Below are 13,689 nucleotides of genomic sequence, written 5' to 3'. Positions count from 1 at the left end.
TCTGGTCCTTCGTTGTGGTCTGCGAGAATTGTCAAACAATTCCTTAAAGGCCTGTTCAGGGTCTATCCGCCAGTCAGATCTCCTCCTCCAACATGGCATCTAAACTTAGTCCTGGCTCAGCTAATGAAGGGATCTTTTGAGCCGATTCACCGCTCAGACCTAAAATTCTTATCATGGAAGTTAGCTCTACTCTTGGCCCTCACATCAGCGAGGCGAGTGGGGGAGATGCAAGCCCTAACTATCCAAGAGCCGTTTTTGCAGTTCAAAAAGAACACTACCATCTTAAGGACAAACCCAAGGTTCATTCCCAAAGTCCCCACTGACTTTCACCTAAATGAGCCTGTCATCCTAAAGACATATTTTCCGAACCCAGTCACTCCAGCGGAAAAGACATTGCACACTCTGGATTTGCAACGCTGTCTAAAATTCTACATAGACCGCACCAAAGACTTTAGAAAATCTTCGCAATTATTCATTGCTTTCGGCGGTCCAAACAAGGGTCTCCCTCTGTCCAAACAGGGGATCTCGAGATGGATTTCAAGTGCCATTCTGCATTGCCACAAGTTAGCAGAGAAACCTCTAGTGGGCAAGATCCATGCTCACTCGACGAGATCAGTGGCTTCTTCTACGGCCCTCTTTGCGGGGGTACATGTCAAGGACATCTGCAGGGCTGCTACCTGGAGCAGCGTACACACGTTCACTAAGCATTATTGCTTAGAGTCATTGCAGCAGGATGATGCGGCTGTGGGCCAGGCTGTCCTGAGAAACCTCTTCAAGTGATGGGTGAGCTTTCCTTTCTATCCCACCTTCCATGGGTAACACATTTTGTGCTTTTCTTACTAATGTTATGATGTACTGCTTTACAAAATGTGTTTATGGTGTTTACTGCTTGCTACTCTGATACAAAGCATGGGAATCTATGAAAGTTCCAATACTGGGGCAAGAAAACAAGTTACTTACCTGTAACTTTGGTTCCCCAGTATTGGTAACTTTCATAGATTCCCATGCGCCCACCCACCTCCCCGGGGAAAGCTCAGCCTTCAGCAAGTATGGTGTCTAACACACTACGGCTACGAAAATCGGAGGCTCTGAGGTTCCTTCAGGAAGGTTCTAAGGGTGAGGCTCTTCTGATTGGCTGTCGCCTAGAGTTTGGTCTCTTTTACAAAAAGAGGCTGATATGTTACAAAAGGGAATGAGGCCTAGGCCTTTCCTTTCTCTTTTGTACCTACTACTATGATATTTTTTATTACCGAGACTCCCAGTCTGACGACGGGGAATGATACAAAGCATGGGAATCTATGAAAGTTACCAATACTGGCGAACCAAAGTTACAGGTAAGTAACTTGTTTTCTTCCCATTGATGATTGAACCATGTATTCCTCCTGAATTTTAAAAGACCACAAAATCGTTTTATCTGATATCTCTTTCTAGTTTTAAATTATTTATACATATTTGTGTACAATGGTCTACAGTTTTGTATCGCCCACATGTGTTGTATTGTCTTGTGTTTTGTATCTGTACTTTTATAATTTTTAGTAATCGAATAAAGTGGTTTGATGATGATTCATATTAGTACATGTATGAAGATTATTCCCTAAAAGTTACAGAGCATTTGGTTTTAGTATAAACGTGCAGTACCCTTTTCTCCTTTATCATTTTGTGCACAATTTTACATGTGCAAAATATGGAGTTTATTATAAGACTCCTAAATAACACACATAATATCATTTAGATTACATTAGTTTCCATTAATTCTTCACACACATTTTTATTACATAAGTGTAATTGGACATTTTTCCAACCATGTGAATTTATCACTTAACATATTTTATTACACATTGAAAAGATGCACCAATACTAGTAAATAGAATACAATCTACGCATTTCAAATGACTAATTGTCATCTAATTTACTCTTGTCTGTATGCTTTTACGATGCAGTAACTAAGTCTTCCCAAGTTTTTCCTCAATGTTTCTTCAACGTATAGCACAGTTGGAGCACGTTTGTCATTTTTCTCTCGAATGAGTCATAATTGGTTTAATGTGTCAGTTAAAGGGTTCAGCTGTTTATCTGCTTCATCACCTTCAAATGACACTCCTTCAACTCTAACCCCTTAAGTGCTGCCTCGGTGCATTGGCAGACGGCAGCACTACCTCCCCAGTGCTGCGCACGACCATTGAACGTCCATTCAGCACTAGTTCTAATGGACAGCGCAGCACTGGGGAGGAATGTTTAATAGCAGCTATGAGGTTAAACACTGTTGGCATTCTGATGATATAAATACTGGCTGAGCAGCAAAGGAGAAGAGCACTAGAGAAGAATGTATTCCATAGTACAAAGGATACAACACATCTTTCCCCTTTAGCGAACAAAAGAAAATATCAAAGGATACAAGATGGACACACCGCATAACGTTACTTAGAACAAGCATTTGCAATGCAATAGGTATCGCATTACTGATAGTTTGAGGCATTGGCGTTGCAAATAATAATGCAACGCCAATAGCTCATACTTTCAGTAATGCGAGACCTAGTGCATTGCAAATGATTGCATAGTGAGCCAGGAACCAGCATTGTATGTCTCAGTACAGTACCGCAAGCTGCTCCTAGAGCTCCCTGATGAGCAAGGCACCAACACTGCATGTCTAGGTGCAGTACCGCAAGCTGCTCCTAGAGGTCCCTAGTGAGCATCATGAACTTTGAAGATCTGGTAAATCCACCCTACCCATAATGCATTGCATGCAAGACAGTACCACAAGTACATTCAAATAGCTATGTCCATATATACAATTAGTAGCTTTGAAATGTGACAAAAGAATTATATTAAGTCCGGATTAGGTTAGGTTGTGTGGAGCTGATAAAGGGAAATTTATAGGTCTAATATAAATGTGGGATGTGGTAGGTGCAGTACCGCAACATGTTCCTAGAGGTCCCTAGTGAGCCAGGCACCAGCACCAGAACCTGAAGCTACTCCTAGAGGTACCTAGTAAGCAAGGCACACGCACTGCCAGTACCACATACTGCTCCTATATGTCCCTAGTGAGCATCATAAACGTTTAGTCACATATGGTACTCCCATAATGCATTACATGCAAGACTGTCCCAAGAGTACATTCAAATAGCTATGTCCAAATATACAAATAGTAGCTTTGAAATGTGACAAAGGAATTATTATATTAATTCCAGATTAGGTTGTACTCTATGTGGAGCTGATGAAGGGACATTTAGAGAATGTCTAATATAAATTTGAGATGTGTATGTGCAGTACCGCAAGCTGCTCCTAGAGGTCCCTGGTGAGCATCATAAACTTTGAAGATTTTAAGTGTCAGCAAACACCGCCGGTACTGCACTGTGTGGGCGGGCGATTCCAGCCACAGTCAGAGTGGAGCTGCAGGGGCGCTAAGAAGAGGTGAACAAAGCCTCATTAACATGTAAATGGTCTTTTACAGACCTGTGAAGCACTGGGGTGCGGCTGTGTGTGTGCCCAGGAAGCTGTGTTAGCCCGGGCTGACACACATACACACGGGGGGAGGGGGAGGGGAGGAGAGCAGGTGAGGTGACAGAGGACAGCGGGAGTGAGAGCCTGGGTGAGGTGGGAGGGAAGCAGGGAGTGAGAGCCCGGGTGAGGTGGGAGGGCAACAGGGAGTGAGAGCTCGGGTGAGGTGGGAGGGCAGCAGGGAGTGAGAGCCTGTGTGAAGTGGGAGGGCAGCAGGGAGTGAGAGCCCGGTGAGGTGACGGAGGACAGCAGGAAGTGAGAGCCGGGTGAGGTGACAGAGGGCAGCAGGGAGTGAGAGCCGGGTGAGGTGAAAGAGGGCAGCAGGGAGTGAGAGCCGGATGAGGTGACAGAGGGCAGCAGGGAGTGAGAACCGGGTGAGGTGGACAGATAGGGATAGATAAAGACATATAGAGACAGGGGCAGACAGAGCTAGATAGGCAGTTACAGCCTGTTGGCTACATGGGTGCGGGGGAGGGGAGAGTCACGCTTTCTCTAGGCTGGTTGGCCACCCCGCACGTGCACAATGACGCCAGTAAACGTCACAGAGATGCAAGGGCCCCCTTTAATGGAGTTAAAAGGGCGTACGGGGTAACCGGGGGGCGGAAGTACCCTCACGGCAAAGCTGGCACCTCTGCTCATGCGCACTTCCACGGAAGGGCGTGGTTAATAGGGCGTAAGGGGGTAACTGGGGGGAGAAGTACCCTCCCGGTAAATGGGCCCTCTGCACATGCGCACTCCGACAGGAGAGCGTGGTTTTAGTGATAAAGTTCTGATACCAGTTAGTGACCTCGCCGTAGGCCCAAATAGGATATGCAGAAAACAAATATTGTATAATGTGATTGATATGTTAGTTTCGGATAGGAAATACCTTGTACTAGAAGTATGTTAAGGTAAGCCATCGGATATCTGTATATATCAATTGTAATCGAATGTCATGGAACGTTTTTCTGCGTAATTGTGTAAATATTGTTTTCGGGGGGTGGAGCTTGCCAGCAACCATGATGGCTGCTTGAGCCTAGAGCTCTGTCTCGTTGTAGACATTATCCTGCACAAGCCTACATCAGCATCAAGCTTTGCGGCGAAGGTGACACCCCCCCCTACTTGTGGACAGTGTGGGCTCTCGGTGCGGCTGGGCGCTTGAGAATCGGCGCCGGAATTCTGCCGTTACCGGATGAGTGGCTGATGGCGTGGTGGGCCTCTCGACCGCGCCCTGGAGTGCAGCCTGGATCCGCGCTGCGTAGCAGTGCGTGCAGCCTGGGTGGGTGAAGTGCCCGGAGTGTGCTCGGCGGCGGACCGGAGAGACCGGAGCCGTCCGTGCAGCCTGTCAGCGGGGGTGAGCGACTCGGCCTCTTTCCTCTCCTGCCCCCCCTCCTCGCCTGCTGGCGTGGTCTGGTGTTGTGGGCTTGCTGCTGCTGCTGCAGACTTTACAACGGAGGCTCGGCTGGGAGCCTGCTGCTGGTGCCCGGGTCCCCGCGGACTCGTGGAGGAGTTGCCCGGCGGTGGCCGCGGGAGGCCGCGGCCTTACGGGGATTGCCCGCGACCCCCCCCGAGGGATTGCGCCGCACCTAGGGGTGCGGGGGAGCCACGAGGCCCTGAAGAGCTGTAGGACTGGTGCAGTGTGGTGGCGGTGCGCCCATAGCACCTTCAGGAGTGTTTCTGGGGGAGATTACTGGTGGCCCGCCTTGCTAGCTTGCGGAGATAGGCACCATTCAGCCTGTGGAGCTCGGGGGCACTACAGACACTTGGAGAGCTGCTTGGGCACCCCCCCCCCCTTTTCTTCCTTTGGTGGCTGTGCTGGTGGTGCCTGGTTGGCGCACCAATCTGGGCGATCCCATCCAGAGACACAACATGTCTTGGAGTAAATTGCGAGCCCGCAGCGGGGCAGGAGTGCGTGGCCAAAGGGTTCACAGAGGTGGCGACATCGAGGGGTGGCCCTGTGTTACGGGCGGAGCCAGGCTGCGGTGAGGACCCTGGTGCGGCTTAGCGGCCCCCTGTATGACGCACTCCTACGACTGGGCTGTGACAACACTCGGCGCTCGCATGGAGATAACGTGAGTCCGGTCTGCCCAAGCTCTATAAGAGTGATTCACACCTAGTTGGCCCCGATACCCTTATCCCTCGGCACCGCCTGGCAGCATGGGGAGAGGCGACAAAACCCAGAGCCAGCTATCCTTCGATCAAAGGCGCTCCAGGTCACAGGAGGTTTCGGGCTCGGTTAAAGCCAACTCGTCCGACGGAGGGGACACCTCTGTGGCCTCAGACATTAAAAACATGCTCCTGGCAATGGAAAAAGGTCTCCAGAATAGTATGACGTCCATAGGCACAAAGATCGACGCCCTCACCTACAGAATGGACTGCATGGTGGAGCGCATCTACAAACACACGGAAAGGCTTGACATGTCCGAGCGAAGGCTAACAGAGGTTGAGGAAGCACAAACGGAGCTTGACACTGATCATAAAAAGATTGAGAAGCTCATGCAGTCCCTACAAGAGAAAACGGAAGATTTGGAGGCCCGTTCTCGTCGCTCTAATCTACGCATCACGGGCCATCCGGAAACGACTCAGACGGGAAACATGGAGAAGTTCGTTGAAAAGCTCCTGGTTACCCTCCTAGGAGAAGGCACATTCTCTTCAATGTTCGTGGTGGAACGTGCGCACCGCTCGCTGGGCCCACGCCCGCGGGCACCGCCGCGCCCCATCATTGCTAAGCTGCTCAACTACCGGGACAGAGACGTGGCATTGCGGTTGGCCAGAGACAAGAAGTCGCTGCAGTATGAGGGCTCAGAGATCTCGCTCTATCCAGATTTTACAGCAAAGGTACAGGATACCCGCAAGCACTTTGCCCCGTTTAAACGACAGCTCCTTGACCTTGGTCTGGACTATGCAATGTTGTACCCTGCAAAACTACGTGTCAACCGGCAGGGGCAGTCTCACCTCTTCACTGACACTAGGGCCTTGCAGCAGGCTCTGAAGGGATGGTCGAGAAACCATAGCAGGGATGCCAACAAGCCGTCGGACGGCGAGGAGCGGAGCAGTCAGCTTGACGAGCAGGAGTGACCCACAGCGTCTCGTGTGCCCCTCAAATTCGCGTGGAGATCGGGACACAGTGAATGGGGAGGACTGGTTTTGGGAGCAATGCGCCTGTTGATCTTGTTTCTGGAGGTGCAGCAGCCGAGGGCGAGCAGGGGACCTGACACCATGGATCATTGTCCCCTGAGAGTTAACCGGAGATGCTACTTTTGCTACGCTCATTGCATGCGGCAGTGAGATGTCACTTGGGGACCTCTGCCTGACGAATAACTCTTGTTTGGTTGGTGTGACAAGAAAAGGTAGGGGAGCATATTCAACTGCAGGCGATGGGACTTGAACTGCCAGACCTGGTCCCAGTTGCTACTTACCTATCCTTGCTGATGCATATAACATGGTACGGCAGGAAGCTGGAGTAGGGCACCCGGCAAGGTGTATAACCGAATTACTTGCTGGTTGTGCGGCAACCTCGGCCCCTGCGTATCATGCACCCCTTTTGACCTGCAGGAGTTCATACATTTGGTATGGTGGGAGGGTGGGTGGTGGTTTTTCCTGCAAGGCCTTGTTGGGGGTGATCTGCTGTTGGTGGTGGTTGGATATGTTTCAGAGTTTGGAGCGGATGTTGGGGGGAGGTAGGGGGGGGGGGGGGGGGGTTGTCTCTTGATTTGACCGCACAGTCCACTGCTAATTCACACAGCGTTTTCACACACATGGCTTGCAAGATGGGGACCGGGAACGAGTATGGCTGATCCAGGGAATTCAGGATCCACAGCTAGGATCCGGACGCTCACATGGAACGTCAGGGGGCTTAATGACTATCGGAAGCTGAGGAAAGTACTGAGCTACCTACAGCGGCAGTATGTTGATGTGGCACTCCTACAGGAGACCCATTTGCCGCTATCGAGCACAATGTTGCATAGCAGAGGTCTGGAGGGTAACATTGGTAGGCTTCCCGACTCATGCCAGAGGTGTGCTCACCTGGGTGAATCCCAAATCGAAACTTACTCAGGCGCTCCTGAGAGCGGACTCTGAGGGCCGCTTTGTCATTTCGAGATGCAATGGCCTGGGGATGGAGTTTGTTGTGGTTAATGTTTATGGTCCGAACTATGATTCCCCGGAATTCTACCAGTCCCTGGCAATATTAGTCCGTGAATATAATACAGCACAGGTCCTGTGGGGTGGGGGATTTTAACTTAGTACTTGACCCGGCGCTGGATAGATCTGCGGGTCCTGCGCGTAGGCCTTCCGCAGCTGCGCTTACACTACACAGCGTGCTCACCAGCCTAGACTTAGAGGATGTGTGGAGGACGAGGCATGCTACGCAGAGGGGGTACACACATTATTCAGCGTACCACGACATTCATACCAGAATTGATTACTGGTTGGCATCCTCTTCGATGTTATGTTATGTTATGTTAATAAAAAATGTATTAAGCGCACTATCACCGGTTGGTTTGTTGGCGCTGAAATCGACAGTAACATAAGCAGGGATGAGGGGTGAAGAGTTATTGATATGCTTGTCTGTAAAGCCAGGTCTTTAAGGCTTTCCGAAATGAGAGGAGGTCCTGACAAGTCCGAATCTCAAGAGGGAAGGTGTTCCACAGACAAGGAGCCAGGGTGGCAAACCTGCGGCCGCCAGAGCGCTTGCGTTTAAAAGGGGGTATCTGAAGGAGGCCGCGATGGGAAGAGCGGAGGTTACGAGACGGTACGTACTTTGTGATAAGTTGATCAATGAATTTGGGGCTTTTGCAATGTAATGATTTGAAAATCAGGCATTCTATTTTAAAGGTGCAGAGTTGGGTCACCGGAAGCCAATGGAGTTTCATAAGTAAAGGAGTGGCTGAGTGCCATCTGGGTTGATTCAAAATCAATCTAGTGGCGTAGTTCTGCACCATCTGGAGGCGTTTCGACAAATAGAGGGGGAGACCTAGATAAATGGAATTCGCACAATCCAGATGGGACAAAATGGTGGCGATCACTACCTGGGTGATTGCCTCCAAAGTGAGAAGACACCGAACCTTCCAAAATTTTCCTAATTGAAAAAAACACTTAGAGACCACCTGGCCCACTTGGGCTTTTAGCGAAAGATCGCAGTCCACGGTGACCCCAAGCGTCTTTGCCGACGGTGAGGGTGTCGGAGCTTGACCCAAGTCAGATGGCCAGTAGTGGGGGCCCCAGTGTTTGACGCTGTCTCCGGTAAGGACTAGTTCAGTTTTGCCGGGGTTTAATTTCAGCTGGTTTTAGTCCATCCAGGCTTTGATGTTCCTCATGGTCGATTGAAAATTCAAGATGGAGGTTTCAGAATTATCAATCGTGAACAGCAGCTGTAAATCGTCTGCATAGTTAAATACTATCACCTGCTCATCTCTAAGGGCCTGAATCAATGTGAGGATATAGAGGTTGAACGGGTGAGTTTCATGGAGGAACCCTGTGGAACTCCGCATGTGATGGACTGTTTAGTGCCGACTAGTTCTCCAAGCCGTACTGCCTGAGAGCGGTTCTCCAAGAAACACATCAGCCAGCGGGCCGCCGTGCCCCGGATGCCGGCCTGTCCGACACGGTCGATCAAGATGGTATGATCGACTGTATCAAATGCGGCCGACAAATCCAGGAGCACCAGTGCCTGGGGAGAACGCCTATCTGCACAGTCCCGAAGAGTATCCAGGACTGTGGTTACCACTGCCTCCGTAGAATGTGCAGGCTGGAACCCGGCTTGATGGGGATCAAAGCAGCTGGATTCCTCAAGGAAGTTAGAAAAGCATTTAGCTACGTGAGCCTCCAGCACCTTTGCCAGGTAGGGAAGTAAGGAGATGGGCCGGTAGTTTGCCTTGCAAGACGGGTCAGCCCCAGGTTTTTTTAGGAGCGGTATGACCGTCGCTTCCTTAAAGGCCAGTGGAACTAAGCCGGAGGTCTTTGAGTCGTTCAGGAGAGTAAGAGCAGGGGCCGGGAGGGGGGAGAAGCACTCTTTTAGGATATACGGGGGCAGCTGTCTGAAGGAGCGCCGGATTTAACTCTTGTCAAAAGTTCCTGAAATTGATCCTGGGTGATAAGCGGAAAGCTGCTAAGAGTGCCAAAACTATTGTTGATTGCCATACCAATAGTAGTTGGAGTCACAGACTGTGGGATCCTGGCTTTAATGTCCACAATTTTTTCGCTGAAATAGATGTTAAGTGAGTCACAAAGGGACTGAGTCGGAATTATCCTGGGGCGTACACTATCCAGGTTCGTTAATTCATTAAGAATACCGAAAATGTCCTTAGATCTGTTTGAAGATTCAAGGACACAAGAAGAAAAATAAGCCGCTTTCGCAGCGGAAATGGCATTCATATATTCCTTCCTGGCCTTAGTGAACCCGACCTTTAAATCTGGGTCATAGTTGCGTCGCCATTGACGTTCCAACTGCTGCAGGGCTAATTTCATAGTTTTTAAATCAAGAGAAATCCATCTTTGGGCATCAGCGAGCCATGCCAGTCTGACTTTCTTATAAGGGGCATGCAAATCACTAGCTGCTTGTAGCCAGCCTGAAAGATTGGATTCTGAGGAATTAATGTCACAATGAGGGGTGGGAGTAGTGTTGGCTAGTGTCTGTAGGAATGCTACTCTATCCATAGTATTCCATTTCCTAGCTAGGCCGCCTGTGGCCGTTGTGGTTGTCCCAGCGGAGGAAAAGATTAGATTGAATTTAAGAAGTAAATGATCTGACCAAAGGCAGGGCAGGGTTGTCGGGGTTGTTACAAATGGGTTGTTGGTCCATACCTGGTCTAAAATGTGGCCCTTGCAATGAGTGGGGGAGAGCACTAGTTGTGAAAAGTTTAGGTTTGTCATAAGTTCTGTAAGTTCGCTCGATTGGGGGCTTTCCATGGGGTCATTGAACCAGTAATTTAGTTTGTCTACTAAGAAAATCCTGGCGTGATCCAATGCTAAGTTGGCGACTTGATCGCTTAGTGCAAGAGGAAATGTTGGCATCGAGTTAGGAGGTCTGTACAGGAGGACACATGCCATCGTCATATGGGAAGAGTCAATCTTTAGCACTAAGTTGTCCGTGTTCGATAACGTTAGGCAGGTCACAGTGGTAACTTTCAGACTTGTGCGAATAACTGCCACTACTCTGTCCGACCACTCGCCACTACTACTAGAGCTGGATGCCCCTAGGAGGACAATCCCCCCGTTCATGTGGCGCTTCCCGCCGTATTCGCTTCTGGATCCTCTGTTTAGAGGATAGCTGGTAGAGGCGATTGATGTCTTTTTTTAGGCCAACATAGGCTCAGTGGACAGCTTACAATCAGTATGGGAGGCATTCAAGTTCTACATACGGGGTATCGCTATGTCCAAGCACTCGGGGTGCTTAAGTCCATTAGGCGCAGGCTATCGGAGTTGGAGCGGAAGCTGGCGCGGTTAGAGGAACGACAGCGGACGCACCCGGACATAGCGTTGGATGAAGAGATTAAGACTCTCTTGACAGAATATCACGAGGAGGCAGACAGGGAAGTGAAACACATGGGAAAATATGCAACGGCCCGTGCTTACGGCGAGGGGGAAAGACCTGGCTCAGTCCTCGCAAGGGTTTTGAAGGGGCGGAAGGGAAGACAGCAGGTAACGGAGTTAAGAACTGAGGAGGGCACCGTCCTCACGGACGAGTTCGATATTGCGCAGGCGTTTCGTAGCTTCTACACAAATTTATATTCTTCCAAGAGTGGTGACCTTGACTACGAAATCCTAGATTTCCTGGAACATATAGAACTGCCTATGCTAACCAATACTCACAGGGAATTATTGATGCTACCAATAGAGAAAGACGAAATAGTTGAGGCTCTTGCCGGAATGAGGTCGGACAGCGCACCCGGGGCAGATGGGCTCACTGTGGGATTTTATAAAGCCTTCCAAGACAAGCTGCTACCGCACCTTTCGACGCTGTTCGATGACATCTGCGTGGAAAGGAGCATGCCACACTCTATGAGAGAGGCGCTCTTAGTAACTATTCTCAAGCCCGGTAAGGCACACGACGAGTGCAGCTCGTACAGACCCCTCTCCCTACTGAATGTCGACACAAAAATCTTTGCCAAAGTACTGACGAACCATCTGGCACTCTTGGCCCCTTTGCTTGTCTCGCCGGAGCAGGCGGGTTTCATCCCAAGTCGAAATCTAACGTATAATATCCGCACGGTCCTCGGCACCATGCAGCCATAAAGCCTGACACGAAGGCCATTGCGGTGTTCCTCGACATGGAAAAGGCCTTCGACTCGGTAGAGTGGCCTTTTATGCTGCACGTGCTGCAGAGGATGGGACTGGGTTTACCGTTCCTCCAAATGATAGGCTCTCTACATCACAAACCCAGGGCCAGACTGCGACTTTGCAATCTGGTTACGGACTCCTTCCCCATTGGCAGGGGGACTAGACAGGGATGTCCGTTGTCCCCCCTGCTGTACGCCCTGGTGGCGGAACCATTGGCGTGTGCACTGCAGGAGTACCACGGAAACGAGGGTATAGGCTTCCCCACATACAGGATTGTGGTCTCGATGTACGCGGACGACACCCTGTTATATGTCCGCGACCCAGAGAATAACTTATCGTCGAAGCTTAGAGAGGTGGTGCACTTCGGAGCCCTCTCAGGTCTGAAAGTAAACTGGATGAACTCTTTAGCTTTCCTTCTCACCCGGTAACTCTCCAATTCGACATGGAGTAACTGCTGCTGTGGACCACGGAATCGATCAGATATCTGGGCGTACGGCTCCACACTGACGCCGTGGTTTTATTCAATGAAAACTACGGGGTTGCTTTTAGCAAGCTAGAGGACTATGTGGAGGCCTGGAACAGACTCCCGCTTTCCCTCATGGGTCTTATCTCTATAATGAAAATGGTGGTGCTACCCAGGCTATTGTTTCTGTTCTCTACTATTCCGATCGTGCTGCCTAAGCAGCTTTTGACCAAACTAGCATGGGCGGGCAAGCAGCCAAAAGCGAGGTGGACGTTCCTCACTCTGCCGTGCACTATGGGTGGCTTTGGTGCCCCAGACCTGGAGCTCTACTACAGAGTGGCATAGGCGTCACACTTGCACACTTGGGTACACAGGGATGCACGCATTCCTCATGTTCGGATAGAAAGAGTGTTCGCTGACCCACTCCGCTCCCGGCGACGGTATTCAAACCGACGGATCGTAGGACAGGGATTCTGGATTCTATCACGGCGACGAATCATGCCTGGCACTGCCTCCTACAGCTGCAGGGTGGGGCGCTGCTGTATTTGCCGGCTATGCCAGTGGAGTGGGCCCAATGGCTATGCCCCCTCGGGGATTGGGGTGTGGTACAAGCCATGCATAAGCTTTACATGGTACGTGTGGGAGGAGACCTATTCCAGGATTAGGTAGTTAGGTCCTGGGAACAGGTAGAGGGGAGCGGAGGGCAGTCTCTTTGCTGCTCCGCTTTCAGTTCCATAGAGTACGTAGCGCCCTTTCAGAGCAGCTGGGTGACGATCTGGCGGAACCACCGGAAGTCCCCGAACTTTCCTACATAATAAAGACCGAGACTCCTCGTAAACTGGTGACCAATTTATACAAAATCGCTATGTCCCATAGAGAGCACCGGTTCACGAAGGCTAGGTTGGCCTGGCAACGGGACCTACAGGTTACAATAGATGACGACATGTGGCGCTACTGTTGTGGCAATACCAGGAGAATATCTTTAAACTGTAAGCACAGATTGGTGCATTTCAAATTTCTCAATAGAGTGTACTACACCCCGGAGAGACTTCATAGATATGGTCTACGCCAATCGGCTGAGTGTGAGAGGTGCCGTGTGCAGGAGGCAGATTTCCTACATTTAACGTGGCTATGCCCGAGAGTAAGGGAGTACTGGGAGAACATCTTCACTGAGATGAGCAAGATTGTTGAAATTGACCTCCCCCGGATCCCACGCTGGCGCTCTTAAGACACTCCAGGGGGATGCCAGGAGCAGTGCGTAGCCTTGTGGATATGGGGATGCTCATGACTAAGCGGGTGGTTGCATTATGCTGGATGAGAGGACCGGTGCCCACACCCAAACAATGGGCGCACGACATGCTTTACTGCTGTACACAGTCCGAGTACTACAGTGAGTTGCTCCCCCCCCCCCCCCCCCCCCACGAGTCACCCGAAGAACTTTTGGGATCTGTACCAGTCATATATCAGTGGCA

This window comes from Lissotriton vulgaris, chromosome 2_1 (assembly GCF_964263255.1).
Source record: "Lissotriton vulgaris chromosome 2_1, aLisVul1.2, whole genome shotgun sequence".
In the NCBI taxonomy this organism is placed as follows: domain Eukaryota; kingdom Metazoa; phylum Chordata; class Amphibia; order Caudata; family Salamandridae; genus Lissotriton; species Lissotriton vulgaris.
Note: the sequence above shows the minus strand (reverse complement) of the source record.